A 26,731-nucleotide genomic window follows, 5' to 3' on the forward strand; every position below is an offset into this window, starting at 1 on the left:
TTTTAGTAATATTTTAGTCATCTGAAAAGTGTTTGTTTTTGACTAAATATCATAACATTTTAGTCGACTAAATCTACAGTTGATTTAGTCGACTAAAATGTATTTTGCCGGTGCCTTGATGGCGTCGTAATGGCTGATTTTACACTTGGTTGCATGATGAAAATAGCCGATCTACAAGCTCACAATGCGTCGCGCTGCGACGCATTGTGAGCTTGTAGATCTGCTATTTTCAGCATGCACACCCTAGCGCAACCAGACATAAAAATGACTTGTGTTTTAGTTCAACTGGATCTCTTCTCCACTAGTCTCTCTCTAACATTTGAATCTAGTTTTTATTTGTTGACGAAATTGTCAGTATATTCAGTCTTAGTTTTAGTCGTCATAGCTTAGTTTTTATTTCGTTTTTATTTCGTTTTCGTCAGTGAAAAAAGGTAGTCGACGAACATTTTTTTGTCATAGTTTTAGTCGACGAAATCAACACTGATGCATTCTCTATCCACTGCTGCAGTGGATAGAGAATTACAAAAAGATTGGGTAAGATAAGACTTCCGTACTGTAGGACAGATTTCATTATTCCCACTATAGCTTATAGTGGTCCACCATCTCTGGCAGATCAGGACTCAAATGTGCGTTTTACATTCTAAAGCGGAAGCTTTCCTCTCATGAATAAAGATCATTAGCTATAACAGGGACAAGCTGAACCTAAAGTTACCTGCATGTGAAAAAGTCCTCTAACTGCAGGGTGAAGGGAAGGAGGAATGAAAGAGGAAAGACACAGAAATAACTTGAACCACTTTCTTTCACACCCTGGGCTGGTGTTTTGTTTTGTGATGATTGGTGACATTCTTCAATACTTTTCAAAGATAGTGACAGGTTGACAAAGAAAGTGAGGATCAAATCATGCCCCCCCCCGCACCTTATAGGGCCTTTTAAAAACCCACCCATTCACTGTAGAAAACCCCAAGGTTCACTTGTTGTTATGTGGTGTGTGTGTGTGTGTGTGTGTGTGTGTGTGTGTGTGTGTGTGTGTGTGTGTGTGTGTGTGTGTGTGTGTGTGTGTGTGTGTGTGTGTGTGTGTGTGTGTGTGTGTGTGTGTGTGTGTGTGTGTGTGTGTGTGTGTGTGTGTGTGTGTGTGTGTGCGTGCGTGCGTGCGTGCGTGCGGTTTGTACTCCCTCCTGTTGTGACTGACTGACAGTTTGACTGAGTTGTTGTTGTCCTAGTCTAGTCTTCTTTGTCTTGTCCTTACGCGGCCCACTTCCCCCCGAAGGGCCCCTGAGAGCCAAGGGCCCCTGGGTCACGACCCCGGCGGCCCAATGGCTAATACAGCCCTGGTCTTGTCCTATGTTTATCTCCTTTTCTCTTTCTCCGGACTGCACCCCTGGCCCGATGAAGTGAACCTAGACACATTTAGTGTCTGGGTTTGGACACGACCTTTGACACCATCCTGTTTCTGGTGTGACTCGTTTTGACCTGAAGGTCAGAATTAAACTTCTCCCCCAGAGAAAGCAGGCAGGCTCTATTAGCTCAGTGGCTTAAGAAACTAAAAAAAGAAATGTCAGTAGGCTACTTGCGCAAGAGACCCAGGTTCAAATCCGTGGGAGTAGAACAGGACAGTTAGTCATCAGTGCCGCTCTAAGTGGTTTAAAAAAGAAAAAAGTGGATATTAACCCATTAAGCATCAGTCATTTTAGATTTTTTTAAAAACTTTAATCATTATGTTATACTTTGGATTTTCAAAAATGAAAAGAAAGATTGTGAACATTTTTGCAAATCTTTGAATAGTTATGTTGTTTAAAGCGAACATTTGTAACTCAAATATTTGCTTCTGGGGGATTCTACAAATGACTTCTAAATAAAATAAAAAAACCTATGTTACTATAATGAGTGGTAATCAAACTTTGTCATGTCAAGGACCACCCAAAATGATATGTATTTCATACATGTCCCCCCCCCCCCCTCGTCTCAAAATATTTTGTTCCAGGGACTCCCAGAAGCAAAGATTTGAGTTAAAATGTATATACTGGTATATATGTATTCAAAGACGTGCACACACATGTTCACAATTTCTTTTTCAAAAATAGCAGATCTACAAGCCAAAGAAATCTTCAGTGACACCAATGCGTCCCCGGATTGAATGGGTTTTCAGTGGAGTAGAGGTCTGGTAATGATAATGACATACTATGCACTTGTGTTGGTGGCATGTGTTTGTTCTTAGCACAGTGCCCAGGGACGTGCACAGATAGACTCTAGGTGGTGCTAGAGCACCTGCCCTTTGCCCTCTTGACCAGAGGTGCCCTTTTGAAAAAAGGGCACAGCAGGGGTCTTCAACAGGGGGTCCGGGACCCCTAGGGGGTCCTCAGAGTTACCACAGGGGGTCGAAACCTAGCATCCCTTTTCTGAGGAGAACTTTAGCCAAAAATAGCAGATCTACAAGCCCACAACGCCTCGCGCTTGTAGATCGGCTATTTTTGGCAAAGAGGTATAGGTGTAGAGGGAAAAAAGAGCAGACCAAGTAAACAAAAAAAAGTTTAATTTACTTGAGCACCTGCCCCTCAAAATGTCTGTGCACGCCACTGACAGTGTGCCTAATGTGTGGCGTGAGCGCCGAGCTAACAAACCAGGCCTAGCTGGCCTTGTGTAGCGGGACAGTTACTGGGACAAGCAGGACAAACGGAGGACAGCAGAGCAGTGGTGCAAAGTAACTAAGTACATTTACTCAAGTATTGTAATTTGTACTTGAAGCTGTGCTATGCTGTACTCTGTTGTAACCCGGATTTGAATGAGGTCAGATTGAATCTGTCAGCACGAACACTGTCATACACATGTAGTGTTGTTAGTAGAAATAAACACAGAGGCACTCGGCAAGGACGCCGACATAGTTTTCTCTATCGTGTCATTCCATTCGGCACTGGGTTGCAGATTGCGTTTTTTGGGCGGATTTTGATAGTTTTTGTTCGTGTTTTGGTTACTTTATTTTGGGGTTAGGGTTAGGTTATGTAATTCTTATTTTTCAAAAGTACGCACAGTGAATGGCCGTTACGCCCCTGGGTGAAATAACATTGGAGTCTGAGAAGCAGGCAGTGATTTAGAACAATCACTATTTCTGAACGATTGAAAAAAATACTCGGCTCAGGAAAATTAAAGAAGACACATCACACATTGTTTTCCGCTGTGTTGCTTTTCAATGTGCACACTGTATCATTTTATAGAGCAGATGTCTTCAACAGGGGGTCCGGGACCCCTTGGGGGTCCTCAGAGCTACTATAGGGGGTCTGCCAAATCTTTGTGTGATAGGATTTCGTTTTTTTTACATTAACCACTTGAACCCTAGAATTCCTTTTCCGAGATTCCTTTTCCGACATTAGCCGAAAATAGCAGATCTACAAGCTCTCAACGCCTATTTTTTTTTTTTTTCAAGGCGCTATTTTTGGCAAAGAGGCTATAGGTGTAGGGGAAAAAAAGCAGACTAAGTAAAAAAAAAATTATAATCTGAAACACAATGTTATACAATATAGAGTAGGGGTGTCCCTGCTTCATCTCTCTCTCAGCTAGGGGGTCCTTGGCCTGAAAACGTTGAAGACCCCTGTTATAGAGGCATGTGACGTTTCTGAACGTACCAAGTATCGCGAGACTGTCCAACCATTTCCTGTTTCTGGCAACCAACCCGCCCTCGCTGCAGTTGCAGCCAATAGCAGTTGCTTTTCTGGACGGGAAGATCCCAGATGGTGGATTTTAATTCGCCCGAAAAAGTGGCTTCAAAACGGGTCTGTATAGAAACCAATGGGGCACGTCACGGTTCCATTTGTCCATATATATATACAGTATGTATATCTTTTTTTTTCTTCACAGTCTATGACTTTTACACTTGCCTTTTACCTGTCTCCGAGTATTTTTATATTGTGGTATTGCTACTTATACCTCACAGTACTTCTTCTCCCCCCACTGGAGGACAGGAGGGGAGGAGGTGGTGGAGGGAAGGCATAATATTGTACTGAACATATCGCCTCTATAAAGCCTGCAAGATGAATCATCTGTAAAAGGGACCACAGAGACTTAATGAAATGACTGCAGCACCAGCAGCTCATATGTAAACACACACACACACACGCATGCACACACACACACACACACACACACACACACACACACACACACACACGCACACGCACACACCACCCACATTGCTCACGGCATCGTGGAACAGATTGTATCCAGCGAGGCTGTGAAACGGCCACACAGGGGAAAGCCAATATCATCCGCCTGTTGTCTCTCTAACACACACACATGCACACATGCACAAACACACACATGCACAAACACACACATGCACAAACACACACGTGCCCATACTGTGTCGGCATGTAAGCTTTTCTGTGTGTCTATACTGTATGCAAGCATGCATGCATCTGTATCACACATGGGACAGTGTGTGTGTGTGTGTGTGTGTGTGTGTGTGTGCGTGTGCGTGCGCGACTATACTTGTGAGGACAACAAGTCCTGGTAGAATGTGATAAGTAGACGTTGTGAGGACTGTGTTTTCCTGGTTCCTTACGAAGTAAATGGTTGTTTTATGGTTGGAAAAAATATGTTTAGAGATACGTTTACAATTGGGGAAAAATGAATCAGAATTGGCATTAGGCTTCAACATTTAGAGGTTAGGTTTAGGGATTAGAGATAGAGTTGTATGCATGATTTACACTTACGTTTCGCGCTGGTGTCGTGCGTCGGAAAAACTGCCGATCTACAAGCCCTCAACGCGTCACAGGGCGACGCGTTGAGAGCTTGTAGATCGGCTATTTTCTGGCTTTAGGCTCATGATTAAAACTGCAACAAAAAAAATGAAAAATCACTTTTGTTTTTTCAGAAAAATGTCAAGCCACTGGCAGCGATTCCGAGCGTTTTTACGAAAGCTTACGTCGGTATAATTATACATAATTAATTATAATTCCATAGTTATGGGTTTTTGCCAAGAACAACAGAAAGCAGGAAAAAGTGTACTTTTATGAATCCTATAACACTGAACAAAACTAGCTTCATTTTGTTGTGATCACGTGAGTTCTGGGTGTAGTGTGTCATTGGCAGTCAAAGAGTTAACCCATTGAGACCTGAAGCCGATTCTACATGTCTCCCAAATCTCAACAGTTTTCTGAGTTTTTTTTTCTATATCAGTGGTGCTCAAACTTTTTCATGTGAAGGACCCCCAAAATTATATGTATTTGGCCGCGGACCCCCATCAAAATATGTTGTTCCAGGGACCCCCAGAAGCAAAGATTTGAGTTAAAAATGCTCGCTTTAAAAATATATATATTCAAAGATTTGCACACATTTTCACGATTTTTCAAAAATAACAGATCAACAAGCTCGTAGCGCGGCACTCGGTGCCGCGCTATGAGCTTGTATATCTGCTATTTTTGAATAGCCAAAGTGTAAAATAATGCTTTTTAGCTCAAATCTAAAAATGACACAGTTCCGGGTCTTAACACATCGGGTGCCAAACACGGTCTGAACCGTGTGTTTACATAGTGGCGGTTCCGCCGCTTCGGTGCCGAACACGGTCTGAACCGTGAGTTTAGTCTTTTTGTTTTTTTCGTTTTTCTCCGCGCGGGCGGGGCTAGAGCAGCTCTGGGAGCACCCATTGTAATCCTGCGAAGGAAGTGCCAGATCGCTCACCGGAAACACTTTTTTCCCCCCATCCGCTTCCTGTCTATTTCCTACTTTGAAACGCCTATATCTCCGAATCTGTTTCCTGTGGGGAAAACCGGTCATGCGCGATCCCCCCCCATTGTAACTCGCCAGGGTAATGTTATGGTTCCAGGCTGTAGCCAGGCTCATGGCAGAACATGAATCGATGCTTTTTTTTGCGTGGATTTGCTTGTAACGCATGTGGAAACTTTAAACAGCAAAGTGCAGTCAATGGGGAGAATGCTGGCACCCACGGTAAGTTGTTATGAAAAAATGCTGGCACCCGATGTGTTAATGGGTTAAAACGTTGATGTCCTCACGAGTATAGTAATGCAAACCTGTGTGTGTGTGTGTGTGTGTGTGTGTGTGTGTGTGTGTGGAGGCAGAGGTGTTGCACACACAGTCTGTCGCCGGGCAGAAACCTCGTAACTCCATAATATTTCAGCTCACATTTAAAACGCCCTCTACTTCGACACGCAAGAATGTCATGTCATTTTTGTGGGTGCAAATTGCAGATCTACAAGCTCACAATGCGTCACGGTCAGTATATGAGCTTGTATAGATCAGCTATTCGTAAATGTTTTGGAAAAAACAACAACAACTGTATATTGTAAAAATGAATGGTTTACTTGGACATACGAGGTTACTACCTGTATGCACATGAATGCACTCACACTGCTGCATCTCCCTCCATACGATAGAGTGAGCATGATATAATCAGAGAGAGAGAGAGAGAGAGAGAGAGAAACAGCGAGAGAGAATTGAATAGGGAAAAGGGGTTGGAGAGAGAAGTGTGTGTGTGTGTGTGTGTGTGTGTGTGTGTGTGTGTGTGTGTGTGTGTGTGTGTGTGTGTGTGTGTGTGTGTGTGTGTGTGTGTGTGTGTGTGTGTGTGTGTGTGTGTGTGTGTGTGTGTGTGTGTGTGTGTGTGTGTGTGTGTGTGTGTGTGCGTGCGTGCGTGCGTGCGTGCGTGCGCAGTGGTGGAAAAAGTACTTGCATTGTTTACTTAAGTAAAAAAGTATCAATACTACAATGTAGAAATACTCTAAAAAGTCTGTAATTCTACATTTACAAGAGTAATAGTACAAAAGTTTTGGTATCAAAATGTGCTTAAAGTATCAAAAATAGAAAGTATACTCATTAATATGCAGAATGTCCCGTTTCACAAGTTTTCAAACGTATAAACATCTTTTGAAAATAGCCGATCTACAAGCTCACAACGCGTCGCATCACGACGCACTGTGAGCTTGTAGATCGGCTATTTTCAAATGGCCGAAATGTATATAGGGCTGAAGTGGGTAATGTTGTATGTTTTGTAATAATAATCAAATCTATTAACTAAAGTTTTCAAACAATTGTCGTGGAGTAAAAGTACGATGTATGTCTCTGAGATGTAGTGGAGTAGAAGTAGTGTGTGTGTGTGTGTGTGTGTGTGTGTGTGTGTGTGTGTGTGCGTGTGTGCGTGTGTGCGTGCGTGCGTGCGTGCGTGCGTGCGTGCGCGCGCGCGCGCGCGTGTGTGCGGGGAGAGGGGAAGTCATGAGAGAGATAGAGAGAAGAAAGAATGCAGAAGATAAATTGGAGAGACAGAGAGAGAGAAGTATAGGAGGGATGGAGAAACAAAGAGGGAGACAGGGAGAGAGCAATGTCCGTTCCCGGCACAAGCTATATATATTGTAGAGAACCTGGAAGGAATATATATCGACTTCCCTTTGCCAGCCTTCCACCAGCAGGTCCATATTTTTAGATTGGCAATTCCCCCCCATATCTGATCTCTCTGGGAAGGACAGGAACATTGGGCCGAACACCGCGTGACTCTCGGGAGTCATTACTCTGTGACTGGCCTGTGATGTTGCCCCGTAGGCCTATACGCTGTAGAACCAGGAACAGCTGACTCAGAAAGCTCACAACTTAACCCTTTAAGGTCGGGAAGGGAACGCATGTGTGTCATTTCAAGATGTCTTTGGCTATTCAAATTTTTTAGAAAAATCGTGAAAATGGTTGCAAAATTTGTATATACATTTTTAACTCAAACCTTTGCTTCTGGGGGTCCCTGGAATAAAATATTTTTTAGACGGGAGGGGGTGCGTGGACAAATACATATTATTTTGGGGGTCCTTGAAATGAAAAAAGTTTGAAAACCATTGATAATATAGCAACATAAGTAACATAAAAAATAGAAGACATTGGGGATTGTAAAATCCCCAGAAGCAAAGATTTGAGTTACAAACTTTCGTTTTACAAAAGTATATATATATATTCGAACTAAAGATTTGCACACATTTTCACGATTTTTCCCAAAAATAGCAGATCTACAAGCTCATAGCGCGGCACCGAGTGCCGCGTATTTTTTATATAGCCAAAGAAATCTTAAAATGACACACATATGCGTTCCCGGTTTTAAAGGGTTAATTCAAGTCGACTCGCCTTGAATTGAGAAATAACCTTTAACCCATTAGGACCGGGAAAGTATCTGTGTCATTTTAAGATTTCTTTGGCTATTCATAAATAAATAGTAGATCTACAATGTCACAATGAGCTTGTATATCTGATTTTTTTTTTTTTTAAGAAAATCGTGAAAATGTGTTAAATTCATATATATATATATATATATATATATATATATATATATATATATATATATATATATAGATCACATTTGGAACCGTTCCCAGACTCTCAGAGCTGGTGTGGACTTCACCTCTAATATACAACTACAATACCACTGGTTCTCACGTGTACAAATGGAACCAAATGCTTTGGTTCCATGTGTACACTCTCAGAGTTGCAGAACCGTAAGGGTCCATTTAGACCCCCAAGTAACCCAGAATGTCCCTGTACCTTACTTTGAGAACCAGTGGGCTCGTTAAAGGGAACTGTTAACTCATTCCCTGCCAGACTTATTTCTGGCTGTGTTTGCCCACTGCCAGCCATTTAGTGTTTTTTATTACTTTAAAATGTTCACAATTTTTTTTTTTTTCATTATGATCGCAAGTCCAATCGTTCATAAACACACCGGCGATACGTGCGCGTCGCTAAGACAACAGACATTCCGATCGGGGCGGAGTCTCTCTCCTCCAGCCCAGTGTAAAAACACCATGTATCGCCATGCGAACGGAAAACTCACTTACTTTTTCACCTCCCCACAGACCTCACTAAATCCCTTATGATCACGTGTTCAACTGTTTGTAGACACACAGGGTAGTTGTGTGAGTGGCCCAGAGAAGACATTTTCAATCGGCGACATTCCATTTTGCAGTTGTAGCGGTTTCTAAACAGCGTTTCTAAACAGCGTTTCTAAACAGCGTTCCACGGCGGAGAATGACAATGAAATGTGTCACCTCGAGAGATGAAGGACGGTGAGATCTTTTAAAATCAACGTTTTTTTTGCAAAATGACGTTTTTTACGTCAGTAACTGATTTGGTAATTGGAAACAAATACGTTTTTTTACGTCAGTGGCAGTGAATGACTGAAGGAATCAGACAGTCTAGGAACCGGAATCGTTTTAAAATCCTAAAGGATCCCAGCCCTACACAGATACACCTATAAGTGAAACACACCCACCATGTCATTTCCTTCAGCTGTGTTGAGGCTTAAAAATGGATGCCGTACCGGACGCAAGTATTGTTTCGGTGTAGTAGGCGGTGTAGACGTGTAGGAGGTACCCAAAGTGTGTGGGGGGGGGGGGGGGGTCGAGGATTTACGATTCTGTCCCTATCGGAAAACATAACTCGGACGGCGCTGAGCTGGCTGAAGCAGACTTCCCCCATTGCTCGGCACGGCGACTTGCTCGCTCTGCGTTGCCTCTCGTGGCTCAAGTTTGCTTCAGGCGGCGCGCCTCTGTCGCCTCCGTCGAAAAACAAGCGCTCCCTTACGCCTCGCCTCCTACTGTATACGCAAACAATGATAGCGTACCGGACCCATACACCATTATTGTTACCTCACCGACAATGTCAGCCCGGACAACGGTACCTTTGTCCGTTGACTCCTGAGCCTGAGACTATAATGGTTTAGACCAGTGGTTCTCAAACTTTTTCATGTCAAGGACCCCTAAATTGACACTTATTAGCCCACGGACGACCATTTGAAAAGATATGCCAGGGACCCCCATAAGAGACGATTTTTACGGCTCTAGCAGTGATTCTCAACCATTTTAATTTCAAGGACCCCCAGTTTGACATGCATTAGGGCTACGGACTCCCATTTAATGGCATTTATATCTCTGGGACCCCAATTTATATTGTAAAATCAATGTTAATTTAACTCTGAGAGTGTCCAAATGGAACCAAATGGACCCGTAACGGGTCCATTTGGTTCCATTTGGACACTCTCAGAGTTACAGACCCATAAGGGTCCATTTGGTTCCTATCCATCATTTAGCTGGGGACCCCCTGGAACCCCACTTTGAGAACCAATGGTTTAGACTGCAACGCTCATTGCAAAGTGCCGTTGTGTTTTGTGATTAAAAATACCACGTGCTGACAGAGATGAAAACAGTGATTGAAAATACTATAGAGTAATATTCCTCTCAATAATATCCATGAGGAAGTGTGAAGGTAGAGGCGGGTGGTGGAGGCCGTTAGAACAAAGATATGACCAGATAAAGAGAAGATGGAGTGTGGCAGATGGCGAGAGAGAGGTAGAGAGACAGAGAATGGCCCTATAAAGTCTGTTTTGTTGGATAGTTATTGGGCCCCGACACCTTTTTAGCAAAGCCCCGCAAGACACTCTCTCTCAGAGAACGAGCGAGGGGAGCAGGAGAGGAGAGAAAAAACAGAGACAAAAGAAATTAGCTATAAAGTTTGTGTAGTGGGTTATTATTACAGTACAAACCAGAGGGCCTGTTGAAAAGCCCCGGGACAAATTCATTTCTGCTCGTGTTCTCCAACAGGTCTACTATAGCTAGCAGCACCTTTGCTGTAACGAGGACGGCGCAATATCGATCAAACAAGAAGAGTGGAATAACATGGACCTCCCTCCCTGTCCAATCTTTAGCTATCGATGGCAAGGTACAGTTTATGAACAAAGCTGCACATAATTACACTGTGGTGTAGTGTAGTGAAGCTGTACCACACACACAGGCTGGCTGCAACTACTTTCAAGTATAATCCTTGAGTGAACTTTTGAGGTACTTTTCACTTCATAGTTCAGTTCTACGGTAACTACACTTCATACTTCTCTACTCTACTACATCTCAGTGGTTAATATTGTACGTTTGTGGAGGTGCAATACTCTGTGCTGGGAAGAGGAGTGCTCTGGCGTGTAGTTACCGTAGAACTGCATGGTAGAAACGTGTTTTAAAAAAGGGTTTTTCTGTGCACAAGATGCCTTAGGGCAGTAGTTCTCAAACTTTTGTGCGCTGGTTGGAATAACGTGTTCCTTCCACACGCTACGTCCAATCAGCGAAACGCTCCCCTGTCAGGTGACAAGAAGTTCAGTTGGCTCTCATGCATTGAATGAGGCATGAGCTCGGCCCTGGCCTCCCTAGGTTGGCAGAGAGAAGGTAGTGCCCAGGATTACATAGACAATTGGCACTGGGTGTAAAAAAATGGGGTTACAAAATCGTGGGATAAAAAAATTGTGATCCCCCAAATTGATATATATATATATATATTTGGCCGCAGACCCCATCTGAAAAGATGTTGTGCCAGGGACCCCCTGAAGTGAAAAAAAAAAAAACGAGCACCCACTTGGAAAGCGCCGGTCGGACGGTTAAATTGCTTTGTAACGTGTGCACTAGGCAGGATGCACGATACCCGGGCTTTTACCGCACGTAATTCTGAACGGATTTCTGTAATTTCTGTAATCCTCAAAGTCTGATTATTAATTTCTTCTGCCAGGTGTTATCATCCGCCAATAATCAAATTGCACAACTTGAAATGTAGCCTACATTTACTTCTCTCGCTTTCTCTACGTTTGTCTTTCTCGCTCTCTTGCTCTTGAGTGAGAGAGAGAGAGAGAGAGAGAGATTGCCTGTCCGAAAAGGTCTCATATCACAGTAAAAAACCCTAGCTTCTTCATTAAGGAAGTGGTTCTCAAACCTTTTCATGTCAAGGACCCCCAAATGTACACTTATTAGCCCGCGGACCCCCATTTAAATTTCAAGGACCCCCAGTTCGACAGTTTGCATTAGGCTACGGACCCCCATTTAATGGCATCTCTGGAACCCCAATTCATATTGTAAAATCATTGATAATGTAACTCTGAGAGTGTACAAATGGAACCAAATGGACCCGTCAGGGTCCATTTGGTTCCATTTGTACACTCTCAGAGTTACAGACCCATAAGGATCCATTTAGTTCCTACATGTAACTATCCATCATTTATCTGGGGACCCCCTGGAACTCCCTCAAGGACCCCTTAATGCAAGAACCAAATAACCAATGCATTAAGGGGGTTAGAATTTGATGCGTGCGTCGCATGGCTGTTTGTGGTGCTGGGTGCACAGCTAGGTCTAGGCTATGTGCATAGTTATGTTTGTACCGGTGTCGGGGTACATCTTTGTACCACCAGAGGAGGCGTTTGAGCACCCCCACCGGCCAAAATCCTCAATGCTCCCCCCCGGGGGGGTGGGGTTCAGCGCCTTGCTCAAATAATACACACTCGGCACTGCCAGGGAGGAGTTTGAACTGGCAACTCTCCTATGTCCCCCCCCCCCCCCCCCCTCCCAAGCCAAGTCCATCCTGTCTGAGCTGCTTGGCATCTCCTGCGGCCTCTGGTGAGTTGGAGGGTGTGGGAGTCAATATTGTTGTTCTCTCTCTGTGATTAATCCGTTAAGGCCGGGGCGGGAACGCAATCCGTGTGTGCCATTTTTTTTAGATTTCTTTAGGCTGTTCAAAAACAGCAGATCTACAAGCTCATAGCGCGGCACCGAGTGCCGCGCTATGAGCTTGCAGATCTGCTATTTTTGAAAAAAATAGAAATAAACCGTGAAAATATGTCCAACTCTTTGAATATAGGCTATACATTTTTAAATGGGGGTCCTTGGAACAAAATATTTTGAGATGGGGATCCGTGGCCACATACATATAATTTTGGGGGTCCTTGACTTGAAAAAGTTTTGTTCCAGGGACCATCCAGAAGCAAAGATTTGAGTTGAAAGAAATTGTTTCCAAAAATATATATTTATTTTTATTTATAAATATACACCATTTTCCAAAAAAATCTACAAGCTCATTGCGCGGCACTCGGTGCCGCGCTATGAGCTTGTATATCTGCTATTTTTGAATAGCCAAAGTATAAAATAATGGTTAAAGTGGTTACACAGACGGTCTTAATGGGTTAATTGTGCAGCTGTTGGGGGGGGGGGGGGGGGGGGGGGGCTGTGCTGAGTAGCCACGTGTGACACACCAATGCGGCTGCTGCGAGTGTTCAGTGTTGACGACATGTGGGCTAACACTCAAGGGCACCGGTACTGTGGCTGCCTCGGGGCAGATCTACAAGCTCACAACGCGTCGCATCACGATGCGTTGTGAGCTTGTAGATCGGCTATTTTCAAATATTTAGTACTTTTAATTTTGGTACTTTAAGTACATTTTGATGCCAATACTTTTGTACTTTTACTCAAGTACATTTTTAATGTTGGACTTTTACTTGTAACGGAGTATTTTTATATTGCAGTATTGGTACTTTTACTTAAGTAAAGAATTTGAGTACTTTTTCTACCACTGCTCCCGAGTAGTACACATCTAAGGTCAGATTCATCGATTTACCAAACTTATTTTGAAAAGCCAAACCGGATCCCAAATCAGCAGCCACGGAATTTCACGCACACAATTATTTGTGCAAATACAGTAGTCACTGCAGAACTAGTCTCGCGTCACCAGACAACTATTTCACAATCTCTGAATGCTATATAGAGTCTGGAACTCCACTTCCCGAAAGCTGTTTAACGGAAGTTGTTCAGACCGGAAAGACATTCAACCAATCACGACGCGGTGCCCGCGGACCTGTAGTCCCAGTGGAAACAGAACCGAGGCGGAAGCATAGAGTCATAGGAGCGGTAGATTCATGTTATTTGTGCGAGGATTGTTTATCACAGAAAACTGAGAAAGGTATCATGGAATTAACGCCAAAAAAACTGTGAAAGAAGACACTAGTAGACATAAACGATGTTTATGAGATTCGTTGATTCCAGTCGGACTCCTTTGTGCCACTGCACAATGCTAAAATGGAAGTGGGTAGGGGAGTGGCATCCGCTTTCCCCTTACACATGATCAGAGCTTCCGAGTCCCAGACTGTATGCCGGAAACATTTGTAAATTGTGGGAGGCAACAGTCTGGTAACGCGAGACTACTGCAGAACCACATTGATTAATATTTGAACAACACTTATTTTGGGAGCCGACCTGTTGCACTGGATGCATTTGGCATAATAAAATAGACTATATATTTATTTTACCGTAAGCAGCCTTTGAAAATGAATGAAATTGTCATTTGGCCAACATTCTGTGCCAATGTATTAATTGCTTCATTTTTTTTTTTTACAGCTAAACGGTTGACACAAATATTGAGTGGTATTTGATCAACACTTCCTTCCAGGGTTTTTTTGCGAGGCCGTCGTTTTTCTGCTGCCACGGACCTGGCATCATCTAATCTCTCAAGAACAGATTCTGCTCTCCGCTTGAATCTGTCGGGGGGGTTCGTCATAACGTGTACGCACTGGCCTACAAGTGGGCGTGCCTTCAGATCAGGAAGCAGCTTTACCCAATCAAATGTAGTGGCCGGGATTTACTGTCTGCGCTCCCTTCCCACTGAAAACAAACCGAAACTCATTTAACAATAGCGTCCTCGGAGCAGCAAAACCACGGAAAGATATTCACATTTTAACTTGCTCTTTCATCATAGAAACAAGTGGGCTTATAACCAAAACCATCCATGTTCTCTGGGAGAAGTGGTGTTAGTGTTCCGTGTAGAAATATTGTTAGTGGGAATGAAAACATAAGCACACCCATGGAAGTGGAGCGCTGAAGGCAGACCAAAAACCCCGGTTTCCTTGCGCACGGGTGCTCCATGTAGCTCCCCCCAGAGCCAAGTAGAGTAAAAAACAACAGAGGGCGCCGTTTTTCCTTTTTATTTGGCGATGGGTTCCCAGATTGGGCATCATGTAAAGCAGTGGTTGCCAAACTGGGGGTTGAGACCCCCAGGGGGGTCCCCACATTATTTTGCGGGGGTCCCCAGATGATTAGCTTAATATGCAACATTGTTTTCTCAATCAACAGTAAACAAACATACAATATAAGTGTATACAGGGTATCTGAACATTTCTAAAGTTACAATTTAACGACTTTTAAGACCTTTTTTAATATCAAAATGGCCAAATTGACAAATATTTCGCAAGAAAGAGGCAAACATTGTGAAAATAGCCGATCTACAAGCTTACAACGCATCGCAGTGCGAGGCGTTGTAAGCTTGTAGATCGGCTATTTTCACAATATGTATATGTGGAACCGAGTCAAACTAAATATAATGCCTACCAATTCCAAGTGCTTGTCAGGGTGGGGGGTCCCCAGTTGAAATATGATTATTTGGGGGGGTTGCGGCCTGAATAGTTTGAGAGCCCTTGTTCTAATGGACTACTTCCTTTACCGTAAGCGATGGAATCCCTTAAATCTAATTTGTTGCAACATTTTGTATCAATGTGAGCTTGTAGATCGGCTATTTTCAAACGATTTTTTTTATACATTTGAGAACTTGAAATGGGACATTCTGCATAATGAGTACTTTTACTTTTGGTACTTGGAAGTACATTTTGATGCCAATACTTTTGTACTTCTACTCAAGTACATTTTGAATTCCAGACTTTTACTTATAACAAAGTATTTCTATATTGCAGTATTGATACTTTTACTTAAGTAAAAAAAACGTGAGCATACTTTTTTCTACCACTGGTCACAAGGCAGAGACAGTGTAGGAGGAGGAACAGGCAGTCGACATTCGGTTCAGCAGCAGCACTTGTCATATGTGGAACGGTTCCAAAGAATAAAACAACAACACTTCACCACAGGAAGAAACTCCACACTCCAGCAGATCCTGGACGTGTGGGGGGGCCCGCCGGCAGCCCCGAGGAGGGCTGTCACAGGGACCGCTGAGGGGAACAGAATATCCAACAGCTGGACAAAACAAAACATCATCAAAGCTGACAGCGCTGGACCTGTCCATGCATCTGAAAAAAGCACATGTTCCTGCTAGCCTGGGGCAAAGTCCCTGCCAGGGAGGACTGCCCTTATGTATACCTCTGTCTCTCCCTCTCTGCTTCCCTACTGGCTGTCTCAGGGGCAGCATCTTTTTGGGTCCCAAAGGATGGCGATAGCCGTCCCCTAGCGTTCGCATTTAGCCTTGAATTCAGTTGTTTTTCTACACATTGGCCCTCATTTATCAATGGAGTGTAAAAAACGGCATATACAGTGTTGTAGTGCTAACTTTGGAAGTGGGGGAGCTCTTTGACGCATGCACGGGTCTTGCGCGGATTGGAGGGCTTTTTTTGTTACTTAATTTCGGTTTTAGGGTTATAATAATAATAATAACATATAGTAATGACAAGGGTGCAATTATATTCAATGATATTTAATTATTTTGTGGAAAACACATGGCTCTTCATGCTTAATTAAAGAGAGACTCACTTTTCTTATAGTGCTTTTCTTTGTTTGGACAGAAGAAATTATATACATTTAGCCAATATTCAATCATCATTAATATATAACAGACAGTGAACTGGTAAACTGGTGACAGCATGTCATGGATAGCACATTAATTCTTAAACAAAATTGAGGAAGAAATAATAATAGAAATAAAATAAAACAAACCAAAAAGACGCCAATAACCCCTGTCTTATAAAAACTTCCAAAGTGGGTCTGGGTTATCTGACATGACAGGCTGTGCCACTCTGGTTTTTGTGCTTTCTGCCGCGCGATGTGCCCGCAGCCAAGTCTTGACATAAGGCTCTGGATTCCAGGACCTGAGCGGAGGTCCATGCTGTCTAATAAACATCAGAGCCGACACACGTTCTGTATGCAGTCGCGAACGGAGTGAAGTTATTATGAGGTTCATCAGACTAAAGCCGCGCTCGCATTCTGCCGAGCTGCATGGAATGAGCATATTACAGTTAATAAGGGGAACAAGTGCGGCTGGAACCTTTCTCCCTCCACATTCTATGTAGTCCCTAAAAGTATTCACTGAAGATGTGCATTCAAGGCTGAACTTCTCACACAGAAATCTGATACTACTTTCCCCATATGCAGGTGGTATTGGCTCTGGCCAATTTTCTGACTCCATAACTCTTAGATGTTTTAATAAGTCATTGTAATCAGACTGACATCGAGTGTTTTGAACTGAACTGGCGCCTCTGAGTGAAGCTGTGGCAAACATACGATTTGACATACTATCAATTAGGCTAGTTAAAAACTGCTGTCTTTTAATAGCAACAATTTTTACAATTGTCTAGCAGAGAAACGGACCCAAGTTTGCCCTCTCTTGAGTCTTGAGTCCCAAGTCAAGCATGAACTGTTTTGAGGACAATCTTTTGAGCATGCCCTCATACTGTTGCAGGGGCGTAGCACCAAATTATGGGCCCTGGGACAAGGGGGGTGGGGGGGGAGGGGGTTGTGCACAGTATGTTGGGGTGGTCCCTGCTGACTTTGCCTGGAACACTTTGCACTCTTATTTACAATTGAGCATCAATATAAGGATACACGGAGAGTGGGCACCTCAATGTAAAATATGCTAATTTGTCCAAAAAGTCTTTAAAAACATATATTGCAGGAAAAGAGACAATGAGAGAGATTTACGTTACAATTTAAGTGGAAAGCCAACTATTAGGAGGATAGGTTCAAAATGCAACAATTACATTGTTTCATGTTGAACCATTGCTTTTAAAACAATGCTGTAAATAACTGTGTTCTAACTTGATTCTGTAGTAGACTATTCCTATTTTGCTTTTGTTTAGATCAACGATGCTGCAGCGCTTCCTTTGAACATTGTCTCTCAACAAAATAAATCTGTGACCGCGTTGTTCAATAAAAGCCTAGCCTACCCTATAATTTATTCACATGCTGCTTGAGCAGTGCTGTGTCCAGTGTGGTCCAGTCTAGTTTGCTGTGTGCTCGTGTTAAGAGCTTCAGCAGCAATCAGCGCACCTCACAACACCTGCTCATTGATTTATTACTGTACACTGGAGCCTGCCAGTCACAATGTGGGACAGTGTCTCAATTTGTGGGACGCCTGAAAAGTCATGGAAATGTGGCACTGTCCCATGCAAAGGGGGAGATCTGGTCACCCTAGCCGGCCGTGTTTTTATGATTCCCTTTTTCATTGTTGTCTCCGCCAGGAGACTATGTTCTCGTTCTCGTCCTTCCGGTATGGTATGCGGTCCAGATGGGACTCAGGATGACTGGACTTACCTGCCATGCACAGTCCCCAGTGAACATTTCTCACAAAGTTCACTGGCATTTCTATTTCATATTATAAATTGTAAACATGCCCAAAAACCTAAACCTTAAAGAAAGGTGAAATGGTTAACCCTAATTGGAAAAAAATGTTTTTCCCCCCCTCCCTCCAGGAAAGGGGTAACAGCCAAAAAGAGCTTCAAAAGAGATTCAAACCGGCGATTCAATCAATCCAACCTCCTGACTAACCACCGTACTGACATTGTAGCGGTGACGCCGTGGATGGCACCAATTGTTTGGGATGAGACCTTCGACCCCATGCTGTTAGACGCCATGTACGAACCCCGCAACATGACTATTTCATTGACAGTCTTCGCGATCGGGAAGTACACACGGTTCTTGAGGGACTTTCTAGAGACGGCGGAACACCACTTCTTCGTCGGTTTCAACGTCCGTTACTACGTGTATACAGACCGGCCGGACGAGGTCCCTTCCGTCAAGATAGGTGCCGGTCGAGAGCTGTTGGTCAGATCCGTGCCGGGGGGGAAACGCTGGCAGGAGATTTCAGCTGGCCGGATGAAACATATCCAGGAATTAATAGAAACGGAGCTATCCAACCCACGTGACCACGCTGACTACATCTTCTGTTTCGACGTTGACGCAAAGTTCCATGGTCGCTGGGGATCCGAGACATTGGGGCAACTGGTCGCCGCAATACACCCAGGGTACTACACCACCGAGCGCAGTGCGTTTACTTACGAACGTCGACCAGCCTCAAAGGCATATATGGCTCCTTACCAAGGTGATTTCTACTACCAGGCCGCGGTATTTGGGGGAGAACTGACTTATGTCCATCATCTGGTGTCAACGTGCAACCGCAACTTTGAGCTGGACGCCAAGCAGGGAATAGAGGCACTGTGGCAAGACGAGAGTCATTTCAACCAGTACCTATGGGTCCAGAAACCCACCAAGGTTTTGTCTCCAGAGTATTTATGGCAGGACTTTAAATCCAAAGAACCCGAGATAAGAATCATCCGATTCTCTTCGGTCATTAAGGACTATGCCGATATACGACCGAATGTCTGAAATATCTGGACTAGGTGTAGTATTGGCTTATACTGTTTGGTAGGAAGTACTTTTTTTTTAACCCCGTTTGTTGTTTTTACGTGAAAGTAACGTCGTCCTAGCTTAGCATTTAGCCGGCCGGCTAACGTCACAGCAGCGCCATGAATCAGTTTCAAGTTCCCCCACCGGATAAGATCTCATTCAAGTCGGAGGATTGGCCTAAATGGATCAAACATTTTGAAAGGTTTCGTATTGCATCAGGATTGGAGACGCAAGCAGACGAGAACCAAGTTAATGCTTTGATCTATACTATGGGAGAAGAAGCAGAGGACATACTCGTTTCACTGCACCTGAGCGCTGAGGAAGCGAGCCAGTACACTACAGTGAAAGATAAGTTGGATGCTCACTCAACACGCAGAAACGTGATTTTTGAGAGGGCCAAGTTTAATCAGAGGCATCAGGAAATGGACGAGACTGTGGACGGCTTCATAACGACGTTACATTGCCTGGCTGAGCATTGTGGATACGGAGCCCTGCATGATGAGATGGTGAGAGACAGACTGGTGGTCGGGTTGAGAGATAGAAAACTGTCAGAAATGTTACAAATGGACCCTAACCTGACGTTGATAACGGCCGTTACCAAGGCTCGACAGAGTGAGCAGGTCAAAAAGCAACAGGAAATGCTAAAAAGTAATTTTAAAGGGGACATTATGAACACGCAGCTTGACAGTATGTATGCCCAGCAGCGAGGTGGAGCAAGATACAAGCAGGCCAAGCCACAACCCTCTCATTCTCAGTCATTCAATAAAACTGCACAGCGGGGGGGGCGCTGTTGGATAGGAAGCATGTAGGACGTGTTTCTCAGCGGCTCCGCCTGAATGTGACTCGTCTTTTGCACTATCTAACTTTTTTTGACCGATATAAACCCTCATTAGTACCTTTTTCTTCTTTTGATACATTATTTTTCATCTAAAAACAAGCAACAATGTCCGATAAGAACCAGCGTAAGCAGCGCACCGAGCGGGCTAAAGCTCAGACGCCGTCTTCCCCAGCAGAGAGCGGGGACGCTAGTGCGATGGTGGAGCAACAAGCTAACGAAGCTATGCTGCAGAGCATCAAGGCAATGATGGACGAACTACGTTCGGACATTGTTTCTAAATTTGAATACAACATTGTACTGAAGCCTGGTGCAAAGCCCTTTTTTTTGTGTTTTCTAAACTGGACGCCAATTCAGGCTTCTGGCAGATCCCTCTCTCCAGTGAGTCCTCTCTGCTCACAACCTTCATAACGCCGTTTGGACGGTACTGCTACAATCGTTTGTGCTTTGGGATTTCTTCTGCACCAGAGCCCTTCCAGAGGCGCATGTCACAAACACTCGACGGCCTGGATGGTGTTCTGTGTCAGATGGATGATGTGCTCATCTGGGGGGCCACACAAGAGCAGCACGATGAAAGACTGCACGCAGCACTGTTAAGGCTTCAGGCAGCTGGGGTCACGCTAAATGAGAAGTGTGAGTTCTCCAAGAGACAAATAAAGTTCCTGGGGCAGGTCATGCATCAGGAGTAAGTGCTGACCCTGAAAAAGTGGATGTTGTGAAAGCCATGACTGAGCCCAGCAATGTTAGTAAGGTGAGAGGACTGTTGGGGATGGTAAACCACCTCGACAAATTCTTGCCCCATTTAGCCGAGAAAACCCGTCCTCTGAGAGACCTGCTGAAGAAAGAGAACATGTGGATGTGGGGGTCCCAACAGCAGGAGGCTTTCAACCAACTTAAGAGAGAGCTAACAACGCCCCCTGGCCTAGCACTGTATGACGCCCATGCTGAAACCCTGGTCTCTGCTGACGCCTCATCATATGGGCTGGGCGCTGTCCTCCTCCAAAAGAATCCAGCCCAGGGATGGAGACCGGTGGCGTATGCTTCGCGAGCCCACAGTGGTACTGAACAGAGGTACGCACAGATAGAGGCACTGGCCTCCACGTGGGCCTGCGAGAGATTTGCTGAGTTCCTCATTGGAAAAGACTTTCACATCGCAACAGACCACAAGCCTCTGGTCCCCCTCCTCGGCTCGAAAAGCTTAGATGAACTGCCACCACGCATACAGCGTTTTAATGTCGTTTTAGCACTCAGCGTTGTGGACTCATCTATAATTATAGATATAATATATATTCCCCCTTATCTCTTTGATGATTCTGCATATCTTTTTGCGCATTTCTCCAGCAACATGGTCAATAATTTGAGCAGCACTGTATCTAGAATGAAGACCATGTCCAATGTCCACACCATTTAGCTGTTGCAGTTCAAGAATATCAAAATGGTCAGACTATGGTCTGTCTTTCTTGGCAAGAAGGTAGGCTGACCTGAAGACAGCAGCTGTAGCCTGTAGACTGGACTCGTTCATGTTGTCGCATATCTTCTCAAGAGTCCCTTTCTTTGACATGTCCACAATCTCTTGTGCACGTTTGTGCGCTTTGGATTTTCTGTGTTGATTTTTTTTTTTTCCTTAGTGAGCGCAGTTTAGAAAGGCGGTTTGGCCCAGTCTGGTTTACATTATGGCGTCGCCATTCTTCTGACAGCCGTTCTCCTTGCATTTTCTTAAAATGTAGTTTACCCACTTCAGCGCAAATTTTGCCATTTCTTGACTCTATCCAGGGATATATTTTTTGTTTCTCGCTCCACATTTCTTTGCTCCACACATTGGGGTGATGGCTAGATGAAGATGAGGCAGGTGGTGGCTGTGAAACGGGCGTTGGCTCAGGCTGCTGTTCACCCTCTGTTGTGGTGTCACTGTCACTGGTAGAGGGAATGATTGGAGAATCTGTCCGGGCATGGGGGGGTACTAGTAGTTGAAGTTGCAGGTGCCGTGGACGTGGTGGCAGTGGAACCACCATCTAACGGCATAACGCATAATAATAAAACATCTCCATTTGATTTATACCCAGGGCCATCACATACTAATAGACATAAGACACAGCCAGATCCAGGCCCACAGCAAAATACTAAATTCACCTTTGTCGGACTCGTCCTCATCAGAAAGAAGAATAAGCTCGCTGTCATCCTCAATCTCCTCATCGGCTGCTGCTTCAGTAACAACTGGTGTGGGCGATTGGATTCTAGAACTAGTTTTATTCATGAATTTGAAGAGTGATGATTGTTTTAAATTGGACATCTTGATGCTGCTGGCGCTCTCGCATGGCTGTTAGGCTTAGCTTCCGCTTTGTCCCAAATTCAAATCACATAACCACACCTACAGGACAAGTTGATTGATTGACAGCTGCCTGTCAGCCTGGTTGATCTTCTTTGATTTGAATGGAGGCGCCCTCCTTCTGCCTGCCCAGGCCATGGCTCTATCTATTGGTCGGTTGTCAGTGTTGACATCACAACCAATGGAGGGATTAGCTCTTGAGTCACAGTCTGACTCTTGCCAAGTCTGCTTATTTGGCCTGTGGACCACCCCACAGGGTTTTCTAAATCTCGCCTGCACAACCCAATATTATGCTGTTGTTACAAATGTGTTGCTTTTAAATGTGCGAATGATTTTTTTTTTAATTATAAAAAAAAAAAAATCTAATTAAAAAAAAAAAAAAATATATATATATATATATTTTTTTTTTAAGCAGTTAGAGAAGTGAGCGAGCGCCGCTCCCCCGCGTCCCCCCTCCACTACACCCCTGGGCATATATTTGTGTCTATATTTCGCCTTACACCAAAGTCCAAGTGACATTTATCAAGCGATCCTATACAGCCAGTCCTAGCGTACATTTGGTCTGAGCTTTGATAAATCTGACGTCTGAAAACGAGCGTCATTTAAATAACACGGCCTTAAATATTCTCGAAACGCACCAACTCTACGACATGAGGAACCAGAATACGACCAAACAAAGCATGGAAAGCCCATAAGAAAGAGTTTCACCCTCTCGCCTCGCTGCCTGTCAAGTCGCACGCAGATGCACACACACACACACACACACACACACACACACACACACACACACACACACACACACACACACACACACACACACACACACACACACACACACACACACACGCACCTTTAAGTAATAACTCATTGTCTCCGCCAGGCCGAAAGGCATGGCGAGAGAGTATGTTTTACCCTCCGTGTGTGTGTGTGTGTCCGTTTGTGTGTCCGTGTGTCCTTTCCGTGTGTTAGCAGCTAATCTCTGGCACCGTTGGCCCGGTCGCTGCGAAACTGTGCACACACACTTCCTGGATGCCAATTCAGAACCTCTGCCTCAAATCCTTCACATGGGCCTGTTATAGCGCCACCTGGAGGCCGATTTGTTCAGTTCTTTACATTACTCCTACATATTTTATCCAAACGTCATGCAAATCGGTACACAGTATCTCTATAGTCATGTGATCAACACGGATCTGTCCAATTTCCCATATTCCATCCTCATTGCCTAAGGTTGGCTTCCAAAATTTGCAGGATTGGTCCGTTTTGAACAAAATGCCTCAAATCATGAACGCAGCATGCGATTTCCGTGAAATTTCACAAATACATTCGCACTAGGCCAAGGAAGAAATGCCACCCTTTTTCACATTGGCCTGTTATAGCGCCACCAGCAGGTCTAATTTAGCAAAACACATTTTTTTTGGAACAAAATGCCTCAAATCATGAATGCAGTGTCTGATTGCCGTCAACGACCTAAAAATACATGGCACCCTTTTCACATTGGCCTATTATAGCGCCACCAGGAGGCCACAATAACGTACCTGACCTGGCGGAGACCTCTGCTCCGAGGAGCACTTTTTCTAGTTTACAAATGTGTTCACTTGTAGTGGAGTAATATTTGTTGACCAGGAGTATCTATACAGTGACTCAAGTATCTGGGGATGAGTACGTTGTCTTGTCCACACCACTGCAGGAATATCTCTAGTTCTACTCATGCCCACAGTCGGTAGCCTGGTATCCAGCCTGCTTCGCTACGTTCGGCGGACTTTTTATTCTCTCTTCGCTTCTCAGTCTGGAATGCCTCCTATCTCCAAGGGAGGCGGGACATGCCAAACGACTCGAATCGTGCCGTGGCTTCGGATTGGTCTGTGGTGCGGGGCGGGACAAAAAAAAAAACAGTGTGATCGTTGTGATTCGTCATTCGTTTGAACAACATCCAATCAGCAACGACGTTGCCTAACGTAACATATGTAGTTCCAGTGTAGTTTTGCAAAACGAGTCAATAGGATGCAAAGAGAGAAAAAAAAGTCCGCCGAACGTAGCGAAGCAGGCTGGATCCCAGGCTATACAGTAGGCCTTATACTGTCAATTCTAACCATGATTATAATGTTCTATGAAAATGCACTTCACTTCACTGGAACAGTCGGATGACCTTCTAACAATCTCCATATTCATATGCATTCATGCATTATCAGTAAGGCTGCTCTGAAATACAAATACAAAAAAAAAAATCTATCTTCTATCTGAGATAATCTGACACACGCCGACATCTTCAATCTAGCCCTCTGCTCTCCCAAGTGCGTCGCGCATAATTGAAATTCAGACGCACGAGCGGGCATGGCGCTGCGTCAGGGGTCTTCCACCAGTGGTCCGTGGGGGGGGGGGGGGGGGGGGGGGGGGGGGCAGGGGGTCCCCAGCGAAATAACATAGCGTCACAATCATTTTAACCACTAAGCATTGGCTATTCAAAAATAGCAGATCTGCTATTTTTGAAAAATCTTGAAAATGTGTGCACATCTTTGAGTATATATAATTTTTCAAAGTGAACATTTTAACTCAAATCTTTGCTTCTGGGGGGGGGGTCCCTGGCACAAAACCTTTTCAGATGGGGGTCCGCGGCCAAATGTATATCAATTTAGGGGTCCTTGGCATGAAAAAGGTTGAAAACCACTGGTCTACGCCACTGATATACCGTGTGCAGGCATGGAGTACATCCACAAGGGTTGGATTAGGTGGGTGGGATGGGAATTGCACAATTTTACCATTTCATTTTCCCCAAAAAATACAAAATAAATAGCAGATCTATAAGCTCATGAGCTCTTGTATATCTGCTATTTTTGAATAGCTAAATAAATCGTGAAATGTCAGGAGTTGATTTGTGACAGAAGGGAACCAGCAAAAGTGAAAGAGGGACAAAGTATATATAAGTAAACCCAGGAATGAGAGAATAATATAAACAGGGCGATGATCGCTTAAAAATACATCAAATATTAAAGGTAGGGTAAGTGATTTGCTTTGGTTAAAATAAGTGTTAAATAGCTCTATATTGTGATAGTACTCATTGCTATAGAGTGTTTGTTCAGTAAAAGGAGTCTCCTTGTCTCTCCACCTCTTTATTAAACAGAAAGTGTATTTTCGTTTCAGTTTCAGTTTCATTTCCAATTTTATCCAACCAGGACAGAGAACTCAATCAGGATACAGATTAAACAAGTGAAATTGGAAGTGATGACACTAAGAAATGAGCAGACAAAATTGGAACTGAACAAATTAAGCTTAAAAATGGGTACTTTCTCCTGATTGGCTGAGATTCTGACACCTACCGGAAAATGTATTTTATGTTTATTAAAGAGCTGGGGAGACTCCTGTTACTGAACAAACAGTCTATAGCAATGATTACTATCAGAATATAGTGCTTTAACCTTTTAACAAAATACTTTTTGTTTTAACCAAAAAATATCACTTACCCTACCTTTAACATGTCTCGAACTAAATACAAGACATCCATTTCTTAATATCGATACGATCTGTTATTTACATTGCAAACCAATTTTAGATCGATATAATGGCATTAAAGGACACTTATCTGTTTAATAAAACGATACAGTTGATCGTTTTAAGAAAGAAACGATGCATCGACGCAGTTACTGTATCGTTACGGGCCTGATAAGAACGTAGTGAGACCAGCAATGATATACGGCTTGTTATGACAAGTATATAGGGCTTAAAGGAGGAGTTCACCCCAAAAAATGACTTATTTTCTATCAATCACACACCCCATGAAGCCTTGATTTCATGGATTTATTTTTGTTTTTGTGCCATTCCTAAGACAATAATTTGATGACCGCGTGTATTTCCGGTAGGAGACACAAATAATCTACTTTGTGTCTCCTATACCGGATACAAGGCTTCATAGGGTGTGCAATTGATAGAAAATACAGTAAGTCTTTTTTTGGGTGAACTCCTCGTTTAACACATCGAGTGCCATAAACGGTCCGGACCGTTTTTGAGGATCCAAACGAGAAGTGCCGAAAACGGTCCGGACCGTTATTGACCCGATTCTATTTTTATACGAGGGGCCCACGTGGGGCGCTAAAACGTAACTTTGACATCACCCAAGGAGTTTCTGCGAAGAAGAGGCTGGATGTGGCTCCATGTCAAAAATCCTTCCGGTCGGCGTTTTCAATGTTATCTCCTTGACTAAAAGCTTAATATCTCCATTTCTTTTTAACGTGGTGGAAACGAGCCGTTTTCGATCGGCGATCACTCTGCAATGGAGGATCGCGTTATTGAAATATTATTGTTCCAGGCGTTAGTCGGGACCCTCCGCCGTCTCGAACGCACGCTCTGTTTACATGCACTTCCGCGTCGGGGCTTCTACAGCACGAAACATATAACGCAAGTGGATGGAAG

Source organism: Gymnoscopelus microlampas (assembly GCF_963454915.1).
Source record: "Gymnoscopelus microlampas genome assembly, chromosome: 18".
Taxonomy (NCBI): domain Eukaryota; kingdom Metazoa; phylum Chordata; class Actinopteri; order Myctophiformes; family Myctophidae; genus Gymnoscopelus; species Gymnoscopelus microlampas.